This window comes from Choloepus didactylus, chromosome 4, assembly GCF_015220235.1.
Source record: "Choloepus didactylus isolate mChoDid1 chromosome 4, mChoDid1.pri, whole genome shotgun sequence".
NCBI classification, from domain to species: domain Eukaryota; kingdom Metazoa; phylum Chordata; class Mammalia; order Pilosa; family Megalonychidae; genus Choloepus; species Choloepus didactylus.
The window spans coordinates 83,225,823-83,250,178 of NC_051310.1; the positions used below are offsets into that span (position 1 = coordinate 83,225,823).

The 24,356-nt window shown below is 40.5% G+C and overlaps 1 long non-coding RNA gene across 2 annotated transcripts in view; it reads right to left on the reverse strand.

The window, feature by feature from the left end:
• Positions 1 to 24,356, reverse strand: part of LOC119531575 — a 39,946-nt gene that overhangs the window by 2,682 nt on the left and 12,908 nt on the right. Inside the window, exons 2-4 of one of the 2 annotated variants that reach the window (XR_005216344.1) lie at positions 12,284 to 12,429; positions 2,790 to 2,899; positions 1,048 to 1,221 (exon numbers count right to left, since the gene is read on the reverse strand). This is a non-coding gene — a long non-coding RNA (uncharacterized LOC119531575). Of the gene's footprint in view, positions 1 to 1,047; positions 1,222 to 2,789; positions 2,900 to 3,053; positions 4,717 to 12,283; positions 12,430 to 24,356 lie in introns of those variants that run through there. The other variant, XR_005216343.1, reaches the window with a different exon arrangement.

Genomic DNA, 24,356 nt, shown 5'->3' on the forward strand with positions numbered 1-24,356 from the left:
ACCAAAAGGTGGAAGAGACCCAAGTGTCCATCAACAAATAAACAGATACTCAAAATATGGTTTATACATGCAAGGGAATATTATTCAACCACAAAAAGTAATTAAGTTCTGATCTATTCCGCAACTTGGTTGATCCTTGAAGACATGTTGCGTGAAATCAGCCAGACACAAAGGGACAAATGCTGTATGATCTCACTTATATGAAATTAGCAAAATAAATATATTCATGAAGTCAGAAACTAAAATACAGGTTACCAGGGGCCCAGAGGGGAGGGGGAGGGGGAGTTCAGTTTAATTGGTATGGAGTTTCTGTTTGGAGTGATGGAAGAATGTTGGCAATGGACAGTAGGGATGGAGGCACAATTTTGAATATGTAATTAACACCGATGAATTGTATATTCTAAAAGGGTAAAGGGAAATTTTAGGTTTTAAATAAATTATCACAGATACACATTCAACAACCCACTAGCACCATGTAAACAGTGCGTTAAAATGAGTTATTATCATAATGTGTCATGAGTTGTAACAAAGGTATCACACTAATGTTAAATATCAATAATAGGAGAAATTGTGTGTAAAGGGGGTAGTATATGGGAACTTTGTCCTTCCTGCATGTTTCTGTAATCCTACAGAAAAAAAAACTTTTTAAGAAGGTAACTGCACATTGTGAGTGTAATTAACACCACTGAATCATATACTTGGAAATGGTTAAAATGGGAAATTGCATGTTGTATATATTTTGCCAGAATGTAAATTTTGAAAAACCCATGGAATTGTACAACACAAAGAGTGAACTCTCATGTGAACAATAGATTCTATTGTAAACTGTGGACTGTGGTTAATAATATAATTATAATTATATTGGTTCATCAATGGTTAATAAAGGTACCACACTTATGTAAAATGTTAATAATAGGGAAAACTGTGTGTGTGAATGTATAGGAGAACTCTATACTTTCTGCTAATGTTTCTATAAATGTATAACTAACTGCTCTAACAACAATAATTTAAAAAGTTAACAGCAAAGAAAACAAAAGCAGTCAGTACCTGGAAAAGCGGTTTCTATGACCTCTACGTTGCGTGTGCTGCCTAATGCTGAGAGGAGTGCCCTGAAAGAAAAGTCTCTGCACCAGATGAGCTTCTTTGCCAGTTTACCAGAACAGTAGCTTCCACTGCTCCCACCTATCCTCCTTGAGCTGCACGAATCATACGCTCAGGTCCCTGTATAGGGGAAGGGAGACATGTATGCAGAGTCCTGGTTAATTCTAGAATGTGAGTGCTGAAGCTATTTCAAAGGATTTTATTGTAGTGATTCCACCTACGCCTAATCTTAATTAGATTTAGGGGAATAAACACCCTCTTTCCCTCAAATGACTTTCCAATTGCTCTCATTAGTTTTGATTTCAAAGCAACTGCTGGGAGGAAGGGAGGGAAGGAAGGATGGAGGGAGGGAGGGACAGAGGAAAGAGGGATGGAAGGGGATGGAGGAGAGAAAGGGCAAAGGCAGAGAAGGGTAGAAAAAGGAATCAAATCAGAGCTGTTGACAGTCGTCACACCCCACACACATCGTGTCTCCCTTGCTTTCTGCCTGCTTCTCTCTTTGCCTCACAGAACCACCATTTCTTTTTTTGATTAGGAAGATAGAAATGTTTTGGTAATGGATGGTGGTCATGGTAGCACATTATGAGTGTAATTAACAGCACTGAAGTATATATCTGAATGTGATTCAAGGGGAAAATGTTAGGTTGCATATATAGTAACAGAACAAAATTAAAAAGAAAATTCATGGGACTACACTACACAAACAGTGAACACTAAGTTAAACCCACAGACTACAGATAATAGTACAATTACAAAAATGTGCTTTCATCAATTGTAACAAATGTTCCAAACAAATGTCTCCTACATGTTCCAAACAAATGTAATAAAGTGTTGCTAATAGGATGGTATATGGGAATCCTGTATTTTATGCATGATTTTTCTGTAAACCCACAACTTCTGTAATAAAGAAAAAAAATCATCCCTGAATCAGTGTTTACCCCAATTCAATCCGTCTTTCTTTGTAATTCTGGACTGTGTCCTCAAATTCAAATATATTTCAAAATCAACTTACCTAGATAAGCATCGAGTACCAGGTCTCTGTTACACACATCTCAATAAATAAAAGGCAAAATGTGCTTTTGTTTGATTAAAATACAATTTTTAATTTAAGCTTTGAATATTTTACAAAAGCTTTCCTAGATCATCAAATTATTACATCTTGACAGTTATCTTGCAACACTAGTGAAAAGAAGACATTAGAAACAATATTATTTGGGGGTGTGGGGGGGAGATGAAGCACATTTTAGCAATTCTAGAGAAAATGTGGTCTTTGGAGAGTTAAAGCGTTTGACTTGTATATTCATTTCATTGGTCACTAATGATTGAAGTGCCTATTTATTTAATAAAATAAGTGTCTATTCTACTTAATAAATAGAAGACTTATCCTCCACCACAGGGGCTGTAAAGTTGGAACAAAGGTAAAGAGAAGCACTTTTAGGACAGTTCCCCTGGGATAAAAAATCCCCAGCTTTATAATGCTGTAAGAGGGGGGCATTGCAATGTATATGAGTATGAACTAGATAAAAATCTTTCAAAGAAACTTTCCATTGCTTTCAACAAATTTCCTTTTTTGTGTGCAGAGAAATCAAGAGGATGAAAAAAATAATAGGGAGCATAATACAGTGGCATTATAGAGGAGAATAATACATGTTGATCTGGATTACTGTCTCCATCTTTCACTTCCTCACCTTAAGAAATGTATTTCAGGCGTGGCAGAGTTTCAGAGCAGGACAGGAAAGGAATACGGTGCAGATTCACTCATGAGGAGCGATTTCAAGTTAGAATTACTAAGTCTGGGCTGAAAAATAAGAGAGATTTACTCAGACATTAAAGATATGTACTGGGCAGTAAAACTGATAGATCCTTACTACATTGTTCCATAAGAGGCTGGGCCACTTGGAGAAGTTGATGCCAAGGAAATTTAAAGCAAGTTATAGGAAATACTTATTCACCTGGTAGAATTCATGCTGAGGAATTTGCTGCCCCAGGCAGTCATAAAATCAATCACTGAGCTGGAATTTTCAAAGGGGCCGGATAATGTATGATCCTCTCTTCTGGGTAGTTGGGGAGAAGAGAAGCAATCAATTCGCCTGCTTCTCAGAGATCACAGTTGATTACAAGTAGGGTCAGCAAAAGAATGTCCCCCACACTTGATCAGGATAATTAAAAAGTGTTTGCCCATGCTCACCAGTGTTAGGAGGAAAGAGGAAATAGGATATGAAGATCAAATAACCTGATCCAATATGACAGATATTTTGTGACAGGAGCAGAAAATTAAACAACACCAAAAAAAAATAAAATAAAATAAATCAATTCCAAGGACTAATTAAAGATGTTCCCGAAATACTTTTCTTGTAGAGAAGCTATTTTTCTCTGGTAATACAACATATACATTATACAATATTTTTGTTATTTTAATCTGATTTTCTGACAGGTCTTCTCAAAAAGACATCTACAAACCTAAAAACCATTGATATGGTGACTTTCTTTTTCCCAATGAAGGGAGGAGTTTAGTTGAGAAGTTATGAATACCCTGCAAATATTAGCAAGGCAGTGTTAATTTGGAGGTTATGTTGAATGTCAGTAAAAAAGTCCTTTGATCAAGTCATCACATTTTAAATTCAGCTTCTATATTGTTAACAATTATCAACCCCATTTCTTGAAAATGTGGTAATAATCTCCAGGTCTGCATTTTGTGCTTCTGCAAATGCATCACATGTGATATTGCCACTGTTGATGACATTCCAATGTAGGTGTTTCTGAAAGAGAGATCCAAAGGCACATCAGGTAGAGTCAGAGCCCACATTTTCATTTGGGGATAAAAGAGTATCACACAATCTCCTCAAAAGAGAAATTTTGTTTTAAAAATTAACCAAACAATTAACCAAGCCTGAATATGTCATGGTAAAGCCTAGTCTTTGCATTTTGATACAGTGGAATAGTGCTGAAAATGCAAAGAAAATGCATCCTTGACAACTCCAAGAACCAGTAACTGTTACTGGTTTTTATAACAATGACCTGTCTAGTTTCGTTACTCAATCTAAAGAAAAGAGCAAAAATAAAGAGAAAAGGTGTCTGAAAGTTCTCCTGCAGTAAACAACTGTAAATTGTAATGGTAGTTATAAGTTGGAGTCTAAGGTCATTCCTGATTTTATAAACATGTTTTATTAAAACATTGTCTCCATCTAAAGAAAAGAAGATGAATGAGTAAGAATCTCAATGTTAATGTCAGGGGAGCTTTCTATGGTTGCCATGACACTGTGTTGGAGGCTCTACAAGACGTCCTTGAGTCTCTTCATGGAGCAGGTAACTATTACAAGCCTTCCTTGGGGAGGGCACAGTCTCTGGGGCCAGACTGCCTGGGATCCTGTCTCTGCCCTGCCTCTCATTAGCTGGGTAACACTGGGCAAATCATTTACACACACACACACCTGCGTGCCTCAGTATTCTCATCTGTAAATGGTTAGAACAGTATTGTTCCCATCAGAGGATTGTGGTAAGTTCAAATCAAAATAAAGTAACCAGAACTGTGCCTGACACATAGCAAGCACTCAGTCATCGTTGTTTTCCTTTCTCTCCCAGAAAACCTGGGTTTCAGGGAATTCTTCTTTCCCTTGGGAGAGGGAGAGACCATGGAAGGTTCCTCTTTCACGGATTTGAATATAGAAATGGGAAAAATTTCCACTGTTACACCCCCTCTACATTCTGGCCCCCATTCCCTCTTTTGCCCTCTCTCCTGACAGGTTTCTCCTTGAATTCTGCACTCTACAAACCAGCTAAGTGCACCCCCTCCTCACAGCCCTAGCATCCACTCTTCTCTAGGCCTGGAAGAGTTGCCTCTTCCCATCCCACCCCTTCCCCACCAACCCTGCCTTGGCTACTCGCACTCATCTGTCATCCCTCCATTTACATGTCACCACCTCTGAGAAGTCTTCCCTGACTTCTCCCAAAATCTGAGTCATGTGCTCTTCGTATACGCTGGCATTGCCCCTATACTTCCGTCTTGTACTGTCTGTTTATGTTTCTGTATCTACTATGAGACTGCAAGCTCCATGTGGCAGGGATTTGGTCTTACACTGCTCCCCCTCACTAAGCTCCATTTCTGACATCCTGTTCAAAGGCCCTGAATGGAGCTTGCCTCTTCTCGGGACGATACTTTGAATCTTCACTTGCCTTTACCTCGCAAAACTGCCTGATGACCACGGTCTGCCCAAATGAATTGATATTTTGATCATTATAGTTATCTCCAAAAATATAAAGCCAACATTACAAAAGAACCAGTGAAAATAATTCATCTTTCACAAAACTAATATTGACAAAAAAAAAGTCTATAATGTGGTCTGAACTGGGAAAAGTTCAAAACAAAGTAAAATGAGAGAAGTATTTTCTTAGGGGTTTATTTAGTCTAAGAAAAGAGGCTCAATTGTCAGGGTTGTTGTTTTTATTTTCATAAAACTAAGTCTTAGTTGCTTAAGCAAATCCCAGAATTTACACTTATCTGTTAAAAATATGCAAATGTCTGCTCCGATTTGCTTATGCTGCCATTTTGCAAAACACCAGAAATGGACTGGCTTTTATAAAGGTGGTTTATTTGGTTACACAGTTATAGTCTTAAGGCCATTAAATGGCCAAGATAAGGCATCAACAACAGGGTACCTTCACTGGATGGGTCATATCTCCATGGAAACATCTAATCAAAAGTTCACACCCTAATCAGAAAGATTAATCAATCGGCTCCCACAAGATTGCATCAAAGAACATGGCTTTTTCTGGGGGACATAATATATACACATCAGCACAATGTCTTAACCTTATAATCTCCTGAGTACACAGAACATATACTTGGCTTTGTGGTAGACAACCAGAATGAAAAAAGTAGATAAAACAATTAGTTAGTAGGCAAGCATAGTGAGTAAAGGACTGATTCAGGTAATTCACCCTCCCATTCTATACATCCTTGAAAGATGCAGATAATAGAGGCAGAGGTAAGGAACAATCCAGATGAATGATTCAGTTCTCTATTTCTTTTTGTGATGCAGGTTAAACCTGCACTTAGAGGTAGATGATAATAACAATATCTAGTATATTCAACAGTATTTATATACAGACCTCTGCTAAGTACTGCCCATGCACTATTTCATTTAATCATCACAAGAATTCTGTGAGGTATTAAGTGATTAGAGCAATAATACAGGTGAGTAGTTTGCAGCTAAGAGATTAGGAAATTTGCCCAAGTTCACAAAAGTAACAATCGGCAGAATCAGGCTTCAAACCCTTGGTCATTTGATTCCAGAGCTTTCCTCTTAGATTCTAGCCAATATTGCCTCCCTCCCCCAAACTCAGTTAATTGCATGTGGTGGGAAAAGCCTGAGATCTGAAATCCGAAGTCTTTAATTGCTCATATCAGCTGGAGTAGGTCACCCCATCTCTTTGAATCACTGTTTCATCATTTATGATTTGAGACTAATAATGTTGTTATCTGCCCTACCTGCATTCCAAAGCTGCCGTGATAATCAAATGAGTAGTTTACATGCAAGAACTTCGGAAATAAGAATGTGCTATATAAATATCAATTAGTAAGATTTATTTACAGGCATAGCCTGCATTTTTTGGGGTATTGAAGGAATATTCTATGGGTGACAGTTCAAAATTAGTTCAACTGAAACAAGATATGAAAAATAGATGAAAACGATGAACTCTGCACACCAGAGAAATGGATGTGATTTGAAGACAGAAGTGGCTGCCCAATAGCCAGCCCTCCAGTCTTGAGGAAACAGTAATTGGTACGTACAGGAGAGGCAAGACATCAAAGGCAAAGTTACTCTTCAGAACACAGTTGTGCTTGGGACCAGTCTTGTTTATAGATTGGTAAGCTAGGGTAAATCCACTTAAAGAAGAGGGATTTCTTGGGGATTTAAACAATGAATTTAAATAAAGAAAAACCAGCATCTCCATTTTATTTGGTTGGAGAAAACTGATCCAGTTACAAAATTTTTAAAACCTTGTTTTACTGCCTATTACACCTTCCCCAAATATATTTTTCTATTAAAAATAAAAATGCAAAAGACATTATCTACTTCTATTACACATGCAAAGCTCTGGAAAAATGTAGTGTTAAAGAGTAACTTGAGATCAAATTTCATCTATCAGATTTTTCCACCTGTCCTTAGCAACATAATTCTCTTGATTTCAGTGTAAAATTACACCCTTGACTACAATAATTTATTTTCCTTCCTGTTGAGTACTAGAGCTTATAGTTGAGTACTAGACTAGACGTCTGTAATTTTTGTCTGTCCAGCATCCATTCCCTCCTTATGTAATAAAACCTTGATTTTCCTTTAGGACACCACCCTCTTTCTCCATTCTCAGTCCTTAAGGTTTAAGTGAGGTGACTCAATCTATTTGTTTGCCCAAAAAGAATGATGGCGAATTTTTCTAAGCTGGGCAAGTGACCCAATCACGTGGGGATCAGTCATTCCTGGAATTTTTGATGCAACAATCACAAAAGTAGTTTGTTTTGATTCAACTCTTGAGAAAGAAGCTACACTAGGAAGATATAATCCATCCTTGAGGTGCTGGTAACCATCTTTGTTACCACTTGAAGAGAACCTTTTTAAGAATGAAGCCAACATGAAGGAAAACAAAACCAAAAGATGAAAACATTCTTTCCTAGAGGCCATCATTTGCTCATTTAGCTCTTCCCCTGCTCTTTTCCATTACATGAACTAATACATTCTCTTTTTTATTAAGCCAGTTTCTACTGAGGTTCTAGTGCTTGTAAATGAAGCAACCTCACTAACACAGGAGATTTATCAGTTGTTTGTTCCACTATGATGTTGTGAAAAGTTTCCATGGATTGTATATATCATCTATCAAGACTCCAATAATTTCTCAGGAATAGAAAGTAAAAATAGAAAGAGAATTTGTAGAGCTATATTTACTCCTTCTGTTTCACTTTCCTTCTCTATTTCTGATCATCCCAGAGAGTTGTCATGATAACAGCAAACATGCATAGCACATGCAATATGACAAGTACTCTTCTAAGTGCTGTACATACTTTAACCCATTCATCCTCACATAAATCCCCATTTTACCATCTAAAGAATCCAAAAAGACAGAATTGTTTGTGGTGCTTCAAAAAAAAAAAAAAAAAAAAATCCAAGCACTGGAGACCTAAGTTGAGTTTCAAGGTAACACTTTCCAGATGTCAACATGTGTTGTATTTTTATCAATGTAAGAACCTAGAAAATAATCCCCAGGTTAAGAGCTATGCTCCTGATTCAGAAAAGTTGTTGAAGTTTAGAGGAAGTCACGTAAATCCCTTCACAACAGGAAATCCACAATCCATGGAAAAAGGAAGGATCAAAGCTTTGGATTCTAGTCCCAGTGTTGCCATTAATTGCCTACATGAGATTGGGCATATCTTATCATTACCGAGTATCTCTAAAATTAAGTCAGTGACACTCTGCCTGACTATCACAGGTGTATGATTTGTGGATTAAATGAGAAAAGATCTTTGAAAATTCTTGGAAAAGTTAATGTTATTGACACATGCAAGATATCGTTACCATAGCAGTGGTAGGGGTCAAAAATTCACATTTGCTGAGTAAGAGAAAGAAAACTTCCCTCAACATGTTAATGGGACATGGATTGGAAATCTCCTAAACCACAACCAGAGAATAAACCTTGCCTGGGGTGGAATAAAAGAAAAGAAATTAAAATCACAGCAGGGTCATTATTCATCATTTATGTCTGATGATTTATCACACATATCCCATAATTCTGCCGCATTCCCATGCCATCAGCTCCCATATAGAAAAGAGTTAAATACTTTAAAATACCAGCAGAAATAGTGCCCAGTATTAAAAGAGCTGGGTTCTTGTACTGGCTCTGCCACTAGCTGACTTTGTGAAAGACACAGCTCCCTCTAGGCCTCAATTTTCTTATATACAAAATTAGAGGACTGAATTAGATAATGCAGTGGATGCCACTGGGGAGCTCCAATATCTGGCTCTCCTCTCCCTTCCAGGCATGTAGAAAACTACATTTTCCAGACCATTTGTAATTATGCTTGAGCATGAGGCTGGTTTTGGGTTTTGTTTTTGCTGTTTGGGAGAGGAAATGCTGTTTTTTTTTAATTAGGTCTAACTTTAAGGCCTTAAATTCACATACAATATTCACACTGTTAATTTCAAATAAGAAAGAGGATATGAGCAGAAGAAACATATATCACTTATAGGCCAAAGCATTTCATTGCCACTGTGAAACCTTAAAGTACTCTCTTCCCTGTTGTGGATACAGAGGATGCTGCTAATTCCAGATGATGCAGTTACAGATGGCAGAGCGTCCATCATCCTGGGCCCTTGAGTGGGTATGTGGAACAGAATCCCACTTCCAACCTGCAACGAATATGTAATGAGAGTGAGAAATAAGCATTTCTTGTCTTAAGCCACAAATATTTTAGTGTTAATTTGTTACAGCAGCAGAACCTAACCTGTCCTGACTAGTACAGGGAATTTCTATGTTTTCCCTCAACTCTCACATGCTTAGATTGCTATGAATATATGTTTTCTATACTAAAAGAATGGACTTAGAGCGCAAAGTAGCCATGAATCCCACAGATCTGCTAGGATATTTTCTCTTTTAAATTTTGGGGACAGTAGGGGTGAGGATAGACCCCCTGGAGTTTCTCTACCACCATGAGGGGTCATTTTACTAGATCTCCTCAAATATGACTTCCAGTCCCTCCCACCAGGGCTTTTAAAGAATAAATTAAAAGGTGTGCTTTATCTCACAAAATATGTAAAAAATGGATGTCAAACCTGAACGATACATATGTGCTAATGTAAATGTATGCAGGATAGAAATGTAGGTTTAATATAATTTGATATTGCATTTAATTTATTAGTAATATTTATTTCCAAATATGGCACAAAGGTCTTGATGATTAAGTGCATTTTAACAAATCTAATAAATAACATCATATTCCTGACTGTGCTCATTATATCTTCACTCTCATAACCAAGGAGTGTTTTGAAACTTGCTGATGTAAGATAAATTTCGTGTATTTATGCTTTTTTTTTCTTTTTTTTTCTTTTTTTTTCTTTTTTTTTGGTAAACATATCAGAAGACTCATTCAAGAAAAGTACCAAAGGGTTGAGAATAAAAATAATGGTGTGCTACCTGGGTGAGGGGATATAGTGAAGTTCTATGTATTGTTTTGCAACTCTCTTGGAAGCTTGAAGTTATTTCAAAAATTAAAAAAGACAAGAATGGTGTGTTTATAATCAAAGAGTAAGCCAAATGGTAAGGATATTTAGACGTTTGTCCACTTTAACAAAGTCTTTACTTGCATTTTATTGACACCTATACACACCCCAGATTTCTATCTAAACTATGAATCTGAAGGGGTAAAAAAAACACTTTTCTTGACAAATTCCAAACTTCCTTCGCAATGAAAACATGTGACCTAAGGAAGAAGAGAGTAAAGGGAGAATGAGAATGGTTCCAGTCCCTCCACTGAATTTCTTCCCTCGTACCTCACCCTGAGGTGGGAGTTGATAGAAAGAGAAAAAGAAGGGAGAATAAGAAGATTATAAGGAGGGATGAGAGGAGAGGGAGGAACTGGCAAAGTGGGAAGGGTTAATAAAATAATAGAAAAGAAGAGATTGTGTAGGGAGACTCGTACAATTCCAAACATGGCAATGTCAAGGTGAAGCTGCCAGGCAATGAACAAAAGAATTGCTTCATAACTTGACTCCCTCACTAAATAGTCCTGAAATATTTTGGTTGAGCTATTCATGCAATGGCCCATGTAGCTCAAAACTCAGAAGTACAGCTTAGAGACCTGGGGGATTCACCATGAAGGTCAGTTTAAATGGTGCAAGAGGAGCCTCCGACTACATTAAGGGAGACCAGTCAACAGGCGGAAACACAGCTGGGCAGACAGCCATGTGAAGCCAAGGGAACAGTGGAATGGGTGTTCAAATTTCTCAAGGGTCCAGCCCCAGAGACTAAATGTTTCCATGTTACCTTTATCCCATATCATCAGGATCCTCTCAGGATAGCAATGAAGTCCAACAATACTCTAATCATACCTCTTGACTCCAAATATTCAGATAATTTCACAATACTGAGGGAAGTGCATGTAAATAGGAAAGTGGTCTATCAATACAAAACATTACAAAAACTCATATGAGAAGCAGTCAACAATTTTTGGGGTGCTTTCTATATGCCAGGTAATAATACAAACCTGTTACATCCCTTGTTTTTGTTTAAATCCCTATGTCATCAGTACTATTATTTACTCAGTTTTCAGATGAAGAAAATGAGAGTCAAAAGGATTAAATGATCTCCAGAAGTTCTTACAATTGGCAAATGAGAGCAATGGGATTATAACTCAGGTGATCTGACTCCAAAGCCATCTCTGGTCACACTTCCCACCACATAGATGTGGGTGAGCTACATGCCTTTTAAGTTATACCCATTAACTATTGTGTCTTGTACTATGCACATCTCTTAGTTTGGTGATTGATCTCATTCTTGCCTATGAATGCCTTGAGTATATCAGTGTAGCGATAATGTCTTTCCTCTGCTAATGCATCACTTTTCTTTGTCAATTGTATTTACCTAACCCAACATTTGGGTTTTAACCTCTATAAGCAGAAAGCCTTGCAAGGAAAGACAATAAATATAACTTTCAAAAAGCTTGGCAGGTGTTCAACTGGACCCACAAGTACTTCATACTAGAAGGGTAGCTCATTGATAAAGAGTAGCAGCAATAAAAATCTATTGAATGACTGAACTTTTAATAATTAAAGAGATCCTCCCTCAGAATCACTCCTCTGTGAAGTTACTTTGAAATGGGCAATAAAAATGGAGGAATGTGTGGAAGGTTATAAATCAAACATTTCATTTATTCATTTTAATTAATTCATTCAACAAATATTTATAAAGTGACTACTCTAGTCAATACCAGATACTGTACAAGTTACTTCACAGAGGTGTAATAGTTATCCACTACTGTGCAATAAATTAACCCAAAACTTGGCAAGTTAAACAGAAAACATTTATTATCTCATAGTTTCAAAGGGTCAAGATGTGAGAACGGCCTAGCTGGGTGGTTCTTATTCAGGGTCTCTTATAAGGTTGCAGTCATGCTGTTGGCTGGGGCTGCAGTCACCTTAAGACTTGACTGGGATTGAAGGATCTGGTTCCTAGTTTTCTCCCATAGTTGTTGGCAGGCCTCACTTCCTCATTGGCTATCGGCCAGAGACCTCAGTTCCTCACCATGTGGTCCTCTTTGTAAGGCTTCCCAGAGCAAGAGATCTGAAAGAGAGAGAGAGAGAGAGAGAGAGAGAGAGCGCACATGCACCCAAAATAGAAGCCACAATGCCACTTTATTGCCTAGTCTCCAAAGTAGCACCATATCTCTATTGGGAATTAGTCTTCACCTCATGAAAATAGTATCAAGGAACTAGTGGATATGTTTCTAAAGCTACCAAGAGGGTTGATTAGAAAGGGAAATAGTTAAATATTTCTTTATATACTTTTTGAATGTTTGATTTATTACAATTAACCTGTGCTATTTTGTAACAATTTTCTGTTAATAAGACATGTGCACACACGTGCATGCATACAAATATACATGTGCTTGGGATGGAAGAGATACAGTTATAGATGGGGCAGGGGAGGGTGACCCTCCTCTTTGTCATTCTTTCTACAAAAGACTCAGAAAGTATTGATTTCTTATTAAGACAGTATTTTTCGATGTACGAAGGTATTTTCCACTCATGTATCAAAGCAGAGCTTAAAGACACAAAGTTCGAGTAAAGACAGATATCTTAGTTCTGCAAAGAGAGTGGAGGAAACAAGATGACACAGAAAAAGACATCAAAAAAGATCATCAGGGAACCTAGAAACTGCCATCAAAATGTACTTCCCAGTGAATTTTAACATATCAATTCATTTAACTTTTAATGGTCTGGCTGTGTTTTGACCCATTGAACTGTTCAGCAGATTCAAATTTTCATCATTGTCCTTCACATCAAATAATGAATTCTGAAGCAGAATTTCCGTCCGTCAGTTTAGAGGATGCTGCATCTCATCTCTGCATGGAAATCAAGTTCCCCTCACCTTTCAACAGCCAGAGCACCACTTCAACGTCAGCAATGTGGAAAGCCGCAAATCAATTAAACTTACCTTGCATTTACAAGTACCCATGAATTGCACTCATAATGGTTTTACAAAAAGGGATGGTAGTGCTTGGTTCTCAACAAAGGCATGCAAGTCAGGTAAAGGACTATTGGGTCAGAGACTCTCCTCTTTGTCCTGTATGTGACTCAGGTGGAGTTCCTCTTTTTTTTTTTTCTTTGGGCCAACTGCTACATCAACATTGCAATACGCCTTGTCATGTTATTTAAATCTAAGAAGGAAACCACATGCAGGTTTCTGAAGAGCCACATGCAGCTAAGAAAGCCTGCGGTTGGAATGCAGCCCCTGTAATCCAGTCATAGGGGTAGAGAGCAAACAACTCCAGAGAGAGTTCCAAATACACAACAATGCCCCTTCCAGCTAAATTTTGCATTTCGTTTCTGCTTTAAAATCTCTATTGGCTGCACATCTGAGAAGGCTTAAGAACATAATTTATTCCATATAAGTTTCACAGTAATTTATGCTCACTAAATTGGCAACATAGGAAGAATTTTTTCATGGACTTCCATGGAAGATTATTAAAGGCTGTCATGCAAGTGAAGTGCTCCATCAGCCCTGCTTTTTACAAAAGGAAATTTTGTAGCATCCAACTAATTTCAGTTAGTGGATAATTTGCACCTTTCACCCAAAATCTTTCTCTAAATAGCCCCACTCCAGAATACATGTCATTTTTTTATTCCCTCTTCATCAAATCGGATAAATCCAAGGAAATATTATTTCTATAACTCAGTCTACTTCTGTATTTTTTCATTTTCAGATTTATGCCAAGATAATAGCTCATTGCCTTGAAATTCTTGCTTTCTTGACAGATAAATATTAACTATTTGTTCTCAGCTTACCTTTCTCAGCAAGAGATAGAATTTACTACCAACTGATTCACATTGTTATGTCCCTAGATGAGAAACAGATTGGGTCTGTTTGCACAAGATCAAACTTATGACAGCAAAGTTGGAAACAAATGGAGTAGTTATTTAGACACAAACTCTCTAACATCTAGATACTTAGTATCTATTCAATGATTAATGGATTTTTCATTTTCCTCCCAATTTTTTTGCATCCAATAGATACAATCATGGATTGAAGAATGTAACTTGTAATTATGCCATAATAATGTAATGGCTCTCCCTTCCTTACTATGTCTTGGGGATGTTTACATTGAGAATATTAAATGATACATTTGTTGTAATAATTATTTAGATTCCTAGGTATAGGCATCTGTGCATGAAAATAATTCTCCCAGGTGGTAGAGGGTACTATATTGGACTCCTTTCAGAACACAGAAGTGAGATCTCTATTTTTTATAGTCTTCACAGAGCTACCAGAATGCAGAAGGATTGGCAATTCACCTAAAGCCTGATTACTCATCTTTTGCATTTATATCATCCAACCCCATCTGCATTCTCTTGTCACAGCCTCTCCAGAATCACATTTTAATATTCCTAATAAGAGAGTTTGATTCTGCCTTTGTTACTCTCAACTGGAAGCCCACAGCCCTCATAGCTTTGCCTTCCATTCAGTAGTGTCCTGGTGGCAGGGTGATATTTGTCCAGAACCTCAGCTGTCTGGATAGTAGGATACAGGTTGGCATCTTTAAGGTCAAGGCTAGCATAACCTTCTCAACTGAAGGCAAACAAACACTATGCTTTTCTTTACTGAAAATTTCTACTGCTTCCTAGAGTTGTTAACACCAGTAAACATAACCCTCAAAAATTCATTCTGTTGGGATGATGGAAGAGTTTTGGTGATGGATAGTGGTGATGGTAGCACAACATTGTAAATGTAATTAACAGCACTGAAATATCTATATTTGGATGTGGTTAAAGGGGGAAATGTTAGATTGTAAATATGTTAATAGAAGAATTTTTTTTAAATCTGTATGACTGTAAAATGTAATTTAAAAATGCATTCCATTTCATTTGTGAAGTCCTTTGCAATTTGAATTCTAAAAAAGAGAATTCACAAGAGGGATGAGGTGGGAGGTACTTTTTTTAAACAGAAGAAGACTTCATTTAGAAAAGAATGAGAAGATGTCTTGCCACTAAGCCAGTGGGAATTTGAAATTACTCCAAGCCAAGGAGCCAATAAAGTGGCTAAAACATAAGGTAGAATTCAGAGGGAGCTGATGATGTTTTGATCTCATTTTATGCTTTTCTTCATGCTTGTTTCCAAGATCTAATTGGTGACTGTGTTGGAAAATGTTAGTGCAGAGCAATAGTGTAAAAGAAGGGCATCAAAACATCTTAGATTAATCCCTCTTACTACATAGATCTTGCCCTCTCTCCGGGCAAGTGGCCATAAGATCCCAACTTTTAAGAACCCAGATTATTGTCATCCCCTATGTCATCCAAAAGTTGGATGGAAGCCATGGGAGGAAGAAAATATTGTTTTCTTAATCACATTTTAGTCCAACTAAGAAGGTATCTTGACTAACACTTAGAATATACATAAAATGACAAATAACAACAAAATACATGAGCAAAGGTATGTTTGGGTCATATGAGATTTTATTATGGCTTTAAGTGTTAGACAATACAAAGAACATGTCATGCAGAGAAGTGACTCAATCAGCAATAATAATCTTATTGAAAGGAAATGGTGGTTGGTACTTGGTACCCACAATACACACAATGACAGGGTAAGTTCACATCCTCTACAAGGGTAAGCCTGGCTATTTAAGTACACAGCAGGAGATAGCTGTGTGGTTGGTTGTGGATCCAACCCTCTGGCTAATTAGGACAACTCATATGTATTGTGAAATCTGATCCGGTGACGATTAGACTTCATATACAGGACACGTTCATTAAAATGCATTGGCATTGAAAACTGCATTTTTGGTTGAAAATGCAGAGGACAAACCAGACCTCAAAAGGCCAAAGGTTTTCACAAATGAAATCTGATAGCCCATCTAAATGATTATGTATTGGGCCACATATGCCTCCCTAACTAGATGTTAAGAGCCCTGAAGCTCCTGAAACAAGAAACGAAAACAGTAACAGGGAAAACTCCAGTCTGAATACTCAGCATGGTACATTCTCCACAATTGGAGCCCTGTCCTCTCCAACTACCCTGGCTTCTCTTTCCATGGGCCATACTGTTTCCAATTGCTAGAACTTGCCACTCCCAGTTGGTCTTTTGGGAACATGCTGTGCTTTCTGCCTGGAATACTCTTCTGTACTCCCTGTGCCCTTTTTTACCTGGCTGACTCCCACTGATCTTTCTGAAAGAGTCACCTCTTCCAGCAAGCTGTCCTGGACCCCAGTCTGGAATAGATTCCCCTGTGCCCTTAGCCTCTGTCCTTACCCCTTCCCTTATTTGTCTAGAGTCTACTGTATGTTTGCTTCACTGACTTCCCTCCAGACTGTAAGCATCTTGAGGGTAACAAGACTCTCTCTACATCTCCACATCTAGACCAGTGCCTGGCACATATTAAGCACCTCATACAGGCAGTTTAAATTAATAAGTGGACAGATGAAGAATGGTAGGTGTTCAGTATATTTTTCAGAGATTACTAAATATCATTGAGAATATGCCACAGTAGACGGCACAGAGAAAACCTCAGTAAGAGTCCATGTCCTAATAGGAAAAGCAGAAGCTTGTCTCTGCAGGAGCTCCCTTCTTGCAGGGAGATGTCTGTCTCCTAATGAAAAAAGAGGGCTCTATCAAAGCAGGTGATGCTAACAGTAGGACTGTCTCTGGCTGATATGGTCCAGTGCTGTATACCTGTTTTCAGTCTGGAAAACAAAATAATATTGAGAGCTTACATTTAATGCATGCTATGTGGCTGGTGCTACTCTAAGCATTGTCCATATTAAAATATTTCATCTGCAAAAAACCCTATGAAGTAGATAAAATTACATCCTTCTTGTAAATGAGCTATGAAAAGTATGGCAGACTTAGTGCTCCCAATGGGAAGTAGGTGGTGCCATCATGATACAAATTGATTCCATCATCCCCCTGGGAAGCCAGAGGCATATGCTACTTGGCAGATATCAAATCAATCCAGGACGATCTATCCCTTTTCCTCTAGGGCAGTGGTTTCCAAACTCTTGAGTTTTTTGGAAATGATTCAGAAACCATCCCCAGGGTCAAGGCAGAGGCTCAATATATCTGGGTACAGGTCTTTCCCTTCAACTAGGCTTGTCCCACCATAATAAAAACTAGTTTGACAATGACTGCTCTATGCAATCACAATTAAAAACCAAAATGACAAACAATAAGAGACAGATGCTCTAACCATCATTGACAGAAATTTAAGACCCATATTCTTAAAGTCTCATCATTCTTTCACTCAGAAAGTACTGAGCTGTTTGTATGTGCCTGTTCCTGGAGCTGGCAACATAAGTGAATCAGCCATATACCCATCCTCGGAAGAGCTTTTAGCCCTGAGGCTAAAGAGAATGAACCAAAACAGCATGTTTCATCTATTCTGATACAGGCATGAACACTGAGGAGGAAGCCAACGGTACCAGTCCTTTTGGCATATGTGCAAAGTTAGGAATAAATTCCAGCAGGAATATTTTGTCCACAATTCTCCACGTACTATTATCCTCTGATTAATTCCACAACCTTATCTACTTTTGTGCGTCCTTCTCTCCTTCATGTAAATGCTCAGGTTACAGGGAGCTGAATTTATCCGCCCTAGAAGGAAATTTAAATGTAACTCAACATTTGGGTTAAAAAGAAACTCCATCTTCTTGGAAACCCTTTCAAATTCACTCCTCCACCTCCACCACCACCACCACCAGCACCCTGAATGGGAAGCAGAAGACACACTCTAATTAAAAACTATATGAGAAACCTCCAGCTTCTTAACACAAATCCCAATAACCCAAGGAATAATGACCTGGTTTGACCTCCACCTTTGCTCTGTACTTCCTTCCAGCTGGAATTCCCATCTCTCTCTCTTGTCTCTTATCTTTCTCTCCTTCCACCTCTGACATCTTCTAAGTCCCAGGTCAAAGTTTTCTCCAGGAAGTTCTCATTGGCAGGAGGGATCACTCTCTCCTTTAAGCTTCAAAGCTCTTTGTACCAATTATCAGAGTATATTATAATGTCATGTTTTCATGCCTCTCCTCCATGAAACTAAAAACTCCTTAAGGAGAGGGATCCTGAATCTTTGTATCCATAAGTGCCTTGAGATATCTTGAACATATCCAACCTACACAATATGTGGTTGTTAAATAAATGCAAAAATGAGAAAGGCTCCATGGGAAGCAGGAAAATAATTCTCTGCTCCTCCCACTAGATTCCCATATTTTCTATCCCTATGCCCCACCTCCTCTAAATGTTCCATGCCCCACTTCCCAGGCTGGGAAACTCTAAATGCAGAAGATGCCTGGGGTGTAAACAGGTAGGCCCAGCTGATCTTAACTTGCCATATTCCTCTAGATGAGCAACACTTATGGGTTGCTCTTTCCTACCAGTTGAAGATTTGAATGCTGTCACTCTGTTGTTTTAAATGATCAAAATAATGAATAACCAGTTGTGATGATTTTATTTTCCACAGCGATCTTGGAAATATTAGATATTTAAACTCCTGGAGAAGTTTTAGCCTCTTGGAGACGTAATTTTAGCTTGGCCCACCCAGCCATCAAATCTGAATCTGAACCACAAGTTCACTTTGCTTCAGACTCTCCCTTCTCTTTGATTGAACATGTACTTTCAGCTGGCTTCCAGTGCCCCACTGGAGCCAAGGAGGACAAGTGGACAAAGCTGAGGCTATCCTACTTCTGTGATCTAAGATCAGCAATTCTGGTTTAATTCATTGAGCCCTGGTAGAATAGCCTTAGCTGGCTTCCCAGGGCCCAGGCCACTGGCTCCTGAGCATCCTGGCATCAGAACAAGTCCTGCTCTTAAGGAGCCTTTCCTAGCATGGCCTGCACAGGTAGCAGCACCCTGCCTTTGAAGAACAGCCAGGGTCCCTTCTTGAAGAGGAGAAAATGATGCCAAGCAGGCAGCCAAATGAGAAAAAATCCAAGCAATCTTCCTAATGTTTGTGGACATCTATACATGCAGCATTACATAGGTCTAAGGTAGGAAAACTACTTGGATCTCTTAAGGAAGTGGTATTTTTTAAGACAGTTATGAATGGAATATTGAGGCAATGAGGGGGCAGTTAGGGTGGTTACAGCTATCTTCATATTCCCCCCACTCCAGTCCACATATCCACCCATGCACCCAAAAAGAATATATTCTTTAAACAAGAAACATTCTTGCATATAGACTTCCTACAGACTTGCTCAAAGCAGAAAATTTTGTGATATTGATTTTAAGAGCAGAAACTCTGCATCTGCCACTGACTAGCTGCTGTGTATGAGTTGTTTATCCTCTCTGTGCCTCCATGTCCACTCTAAAATGGAGATAATGTGATGACTTGTGCCATAAGCTTGTTGCAAGAGTTAAATTAAATAACGTGAGGTAGAAAATGCCTGGCTCACACAGCTAAGGGTTCTTCTGATAAGAGTTAAAAACTCTTAATATCGGAACTTAATATCAGAAGTGATAGAACACAAAATTGCTTTGCCTTGGTCTACATGGCTAATGTAAGGACAACCATTGTCTTTGGTTGTTATTTTGTTTGTTTGCTTGCTTTAAATATATACAAATAATAAATGCATATATAATAAATATTTATACATAATAAATGTATGTATAATAAATAATAAATATTTATTATATAATGAATGCTTACTTTAAATTACATATGTGTGTGTGTATATATATGTGGATATTATTTATATGTGTGTGTATATATATGTATATATAATGTTTCTAAAGAGGATATTTTCTTGAATTCGCTGAACATGGACCTGCTTAGCTTAAGAAACCACCCTCAGGAGAAAGCTGGGGAGAAAAAAAAAACTGAAAAAGTGAAGAAAAAAAGTTAGGTCAAACATTTCCCATACCAATTTGGTGAGATAAATTATAGGTTCTCTGTTGTTGTTACTACTCAGTTGCAGTTATGCTTAAGGCATTATCTGTTTTCCTAGCTGGGGGGAGAAGAGGAGCCAGACTCAGTTTTAAAGACTTTGATTCCTTATGAAATCTACTGTGAAAAGAGCATGTAAATAGAGTAAGACAAAAAAAAAAAAAAAAATGGGGAGAGGCTTCCTTGCCATTTGTCCCACCATTAGCACCTGTACACAGGTACCTCCAGTGACACATAGATGGACAACTCTCTGCCCCATCCTGAGAATATTATTCCTGGTGACCCATAAGGAAAGTCAGACTTCTTGGGAAAAGAAAAAATTTTCCTGTGTGTATTTACCTCAGTGTCTCTCCCAGTCATAAAAAAAAGGAGCATGTTGGAATGTTTGAAATGTGATTGCTTGTTTCAATGTTGCCAGTTGCTCTCTGCATCATCCACCAACCTGTGTTCATCTCCTAGGATAAATATGTCTAAATGTTACCAGTATTTGAGGTGCTTTCCTTTCCTTTTCTCTCCCACTCCCCTTAGAAACAGTCTTTTAATGGGTTCTCAGAGACACTGCACTTCTTTAGCAGGGCACAGGGCACACCTTCTGGTTCATCTCTAAAACACAGAAAGAGATGAGCCATGGAGATCCCTTTCCTGCCAACCTACCTACCTCTCAGCCGAGGGTGGAGGTGCTGGGGACTGCTTAGAAGCTCCTATCTGCCTGGGACAGCCCCCCAGAGAAGGCAGTGGGCCGGCTCCACTTAGAGCTCCAAGTTGGACAGTTTCTCTCCAGTCTGAGGCTGGAGCTGGTGGCCAAAGGGGTCAGATGCCCTTTGGAAATTGGCAGTCTGGTTCCTAGCTCTTAACCTCCCTGACCCTCAGTTTCCCCACCAGCAAAACGGAGACAATAATAGTACCTAGGCCACAGGGGTATTGTGATGAGCTAGCGCAGGTAAGGCGCCTCACCTAGTGCCCCACTCTATTTGTTTCTGTCTTTCTCAATATCTTTTCCACGGGAATCTTTCTAGCTGTTGGCAATCAGCTTCGTCGCACAGAAGTTAATACCCGGCGAAAATCGCTGCTGAACAAAGTCTAGAGACGGGAAGGTCAAAAATGCAAGGTATGGATTTCCTGAGAACTAGGATGCTGGGATCGGGTGAGGAGGGGGAGCCAGGTAGATGAAGTCGCAGTGTGGGGCAAAAGCCAGGCTCGAGTAGCTGCTTTTCAGGGCGAAGAGGATCTCATGTCGGTCCGACCCGCCGGGGCCTCGCGGTTGACTCAGGACGTGCACAAAGAGGTTTTGCCCTTGACTCCTTAACACGCCTCTGGAGCCCTTTCTCCCTCGCTGACGTAAGGAAGGAGGCAAGTGCGGACCTGCCCGGTCCCAGGGACCCTGAGGTGCAAATCGAGGAGGCCGGGCTTTCGGGCTTTCCGGCCGGGATGCTTAAGGGGCGGAATCTACTTTTCTACTCGTCCTCAGCTGAGCCTTGAAGCAAACTCCCCAAAACAGCGCCGAGGTCTCCTCATGAAAATCAGCCTCTCGCTTTCCTGAGTTCTTTCATACAGTACTTCCCTCTCCAACTCCACCTCCAACCTGTTTCTCGACGCAGGAGGCCGCGGGAGGACCAGGAGCTGGGGAACTCTCTCCTGTCTCATCTCGCGGCCACGCAGGAAAGGAAAATAACTTGGTTTAGCAGAAAAGTAGACGTAGGCGTCGCTGGGGGCGAGGAGGAAGGAAGCAGGGTGCACCGCAACTCACAGGTCTGAGAAGCACACGCTCGCGTTGCCAGATGTCTCCAAAGACCAGTGGCTTTGGGGTTCCGATGATCACCGTATTTGCAGCAGGCCCCAGAGGAAGCTGAAGATCTTCCAGGAAAAGATAAAATCAATTGGAGTCATATTGATGCGTGCGGTGGACGCCAAGCCCCTGCGTCTTCTTTTTGCTTAAGAGTGCGCGCAACTGCACATCTTTAGTTGAATCCCAAACAATAGCCATGAGGTTCCCGATCTGGCCGCGAAGGGCCGGACTCACCGTGGCTTCTAGTGCCAGGGCCACTTGCGCCCTTTTCCCTCCTGTGCCCTCGGGTTACAACCTCCAACTCCCCTGGACGCTTTTTGCCGGGCGCCGGAGCTTGGGGAATGGCGGCCTGGCGTGGCCAGTATGTCCCAGCCTCCTCCCGCTGACTTGCGTTAGCCAGACTCAGGATGCCCACGTCCGTCCGTGGGCAACCTCCGCTAGTCCCAGCCGCTCTCCTGACTTTCAGGGCGGGTGAAGCAGCCTCAAATCGCCTTTCCCTTGGGCCCTCTTTAAACCAACCACGAGGATCTTATTCTGGATGATGGGGTGGTGAGAGCCCCACAGCCGGTTCTCTCAATCTGCTGCGCTCCTGCCGACCGCTCCAAAGGCAGCGGGCGAGGCCGGGAGGACCGCAGCTGTCCCAGAGGACTACTAAACCTAAAATTTGTTCTCTGTGCCTAAAAAGCTGTGAGGGAAGAACAAGAAGGACCAGTGGAGAACGAGGGTGGCCGTGAGAAGAATTTGCCCTCAGGTCAAAACAAGAACACTGCGCAGGTTGAGGGGTGGGGGGTGGGAGAACTCAAGATGACAGAGGCTGCGAAGGTGAGGGAAGGTTCCACAGAAGGAGGAAGGAGGCCAGAGACAAGGGCTAGGGGATGGAGACGGAAGATTCTGCTTGCTCTGAGGTTCTGCCCCCGCTGGCAAAGGGGTGGGAACGGGGGTACCCGACTCAGGGGGTGCTGATCTGAAAGGGGCAAGAAGCGCAGGATTGGCAGTCTGAGCTCGGGGCCACAACCTCTGGCTCAGAGCTTTGGAACAGGAAACTTTCCTATTTTCTTGGGGGCTAGGTTCCCAGGGGCTGGGGGTGGGGTCGATCGCGTCGATCTATGCTGGGAAGTCGGCTCCCCTGGTGGGTGTCCCAGGGACCGGGAGGCAAGAGGGCTCTGGCCGCAGGGCTGGAGCATCAAAATCTTGTGTGAGAGAGAGGGCCTTGGTGGAGCCGAGTCCACTCAGGGCTGAGTATTGATTTCCAAGAGTTTCTGTAATTCCGGGTCCTACCTCTCCCCTTACTCTCAACCTTGGGTTGTCGTCCACACAGGGTCCCCAGCATCCCAAGACCATCAACCGGGCTAGGGACGTCCGCTGTCAGCTATGGATCCTCCAGGGGCAGGATTCCTCGGGCTTTGGTGGACCTACGGAGCTTTCTGTCCCCCATCCCCGCTCTACCAAGCCCGCGGACAAGCAGCCGCAGGCCGAGCGCACAACTTTTTTGAAACACATTGCTGTCCCCCTGAAAGGTGTTATAACAGCAATTCAATTACAGTAAATGGTACGCGTCGTCCTCGCAGCTGGAAAGTCGGTAACTAACTGTGACTGATCCGGGGAAAGGAATCCGGCTAAACGTGCCTTACTTTTTCTCTCCCCATCGGTCTGATTTCCTCCCTTTCGTCTTTTCTTCCCTCTGTATTAATTGTAGCTGAACCACAGGTTAATTAACTCCAAAGAACTTAGTGTATCTGAACAGAAACACACTGAGAAATTGGCAAGAGATCCTAAAAACTGGACGTGGCGTTTTCAAGATCCTCCGAATTTCTTCGCGTTCTCTTCCCGGCTACCAACCCTTCCCTCCAAGGAACAGAGTTTTGGTCCCCAGTGACAAAGCCGCCTGAGGGTGTCGTCGCCTGACCGTGAGTGCAAGGACACCTGCCCACTTAGAAGGCTTAGATCATCAAGCCTTAAAACAAGAGATTGTCCCCCACTAAATCCCACGTGGCTGGCCTGCAGGCACGCGTGCAAAGATGAAGTCTGCCCCTGGCGTGTTTCCACGCCAAGATCATCAGTGATACCGACCCACTCGCCGTCCGTGGCAATGATTTAAAAGTATCAACAAAAATGAAGCAGGGTATTAGGGGGAATGGTTGCTGCTTGCTTCTTAGAGTGGTGCTAAGTCATCACTGCACTCGATATGTCAAAATCCAGAGGAAGGGAGGGAGGACCGAGAGAACCCCTCACCACTCATTCCCTACGATCATTTCAATAAAGGTAAAATTAACATTCTCGCCTTTGAAATTGGACTTAAGATGGTTGAAAAGAGGATTTTATTTAGTG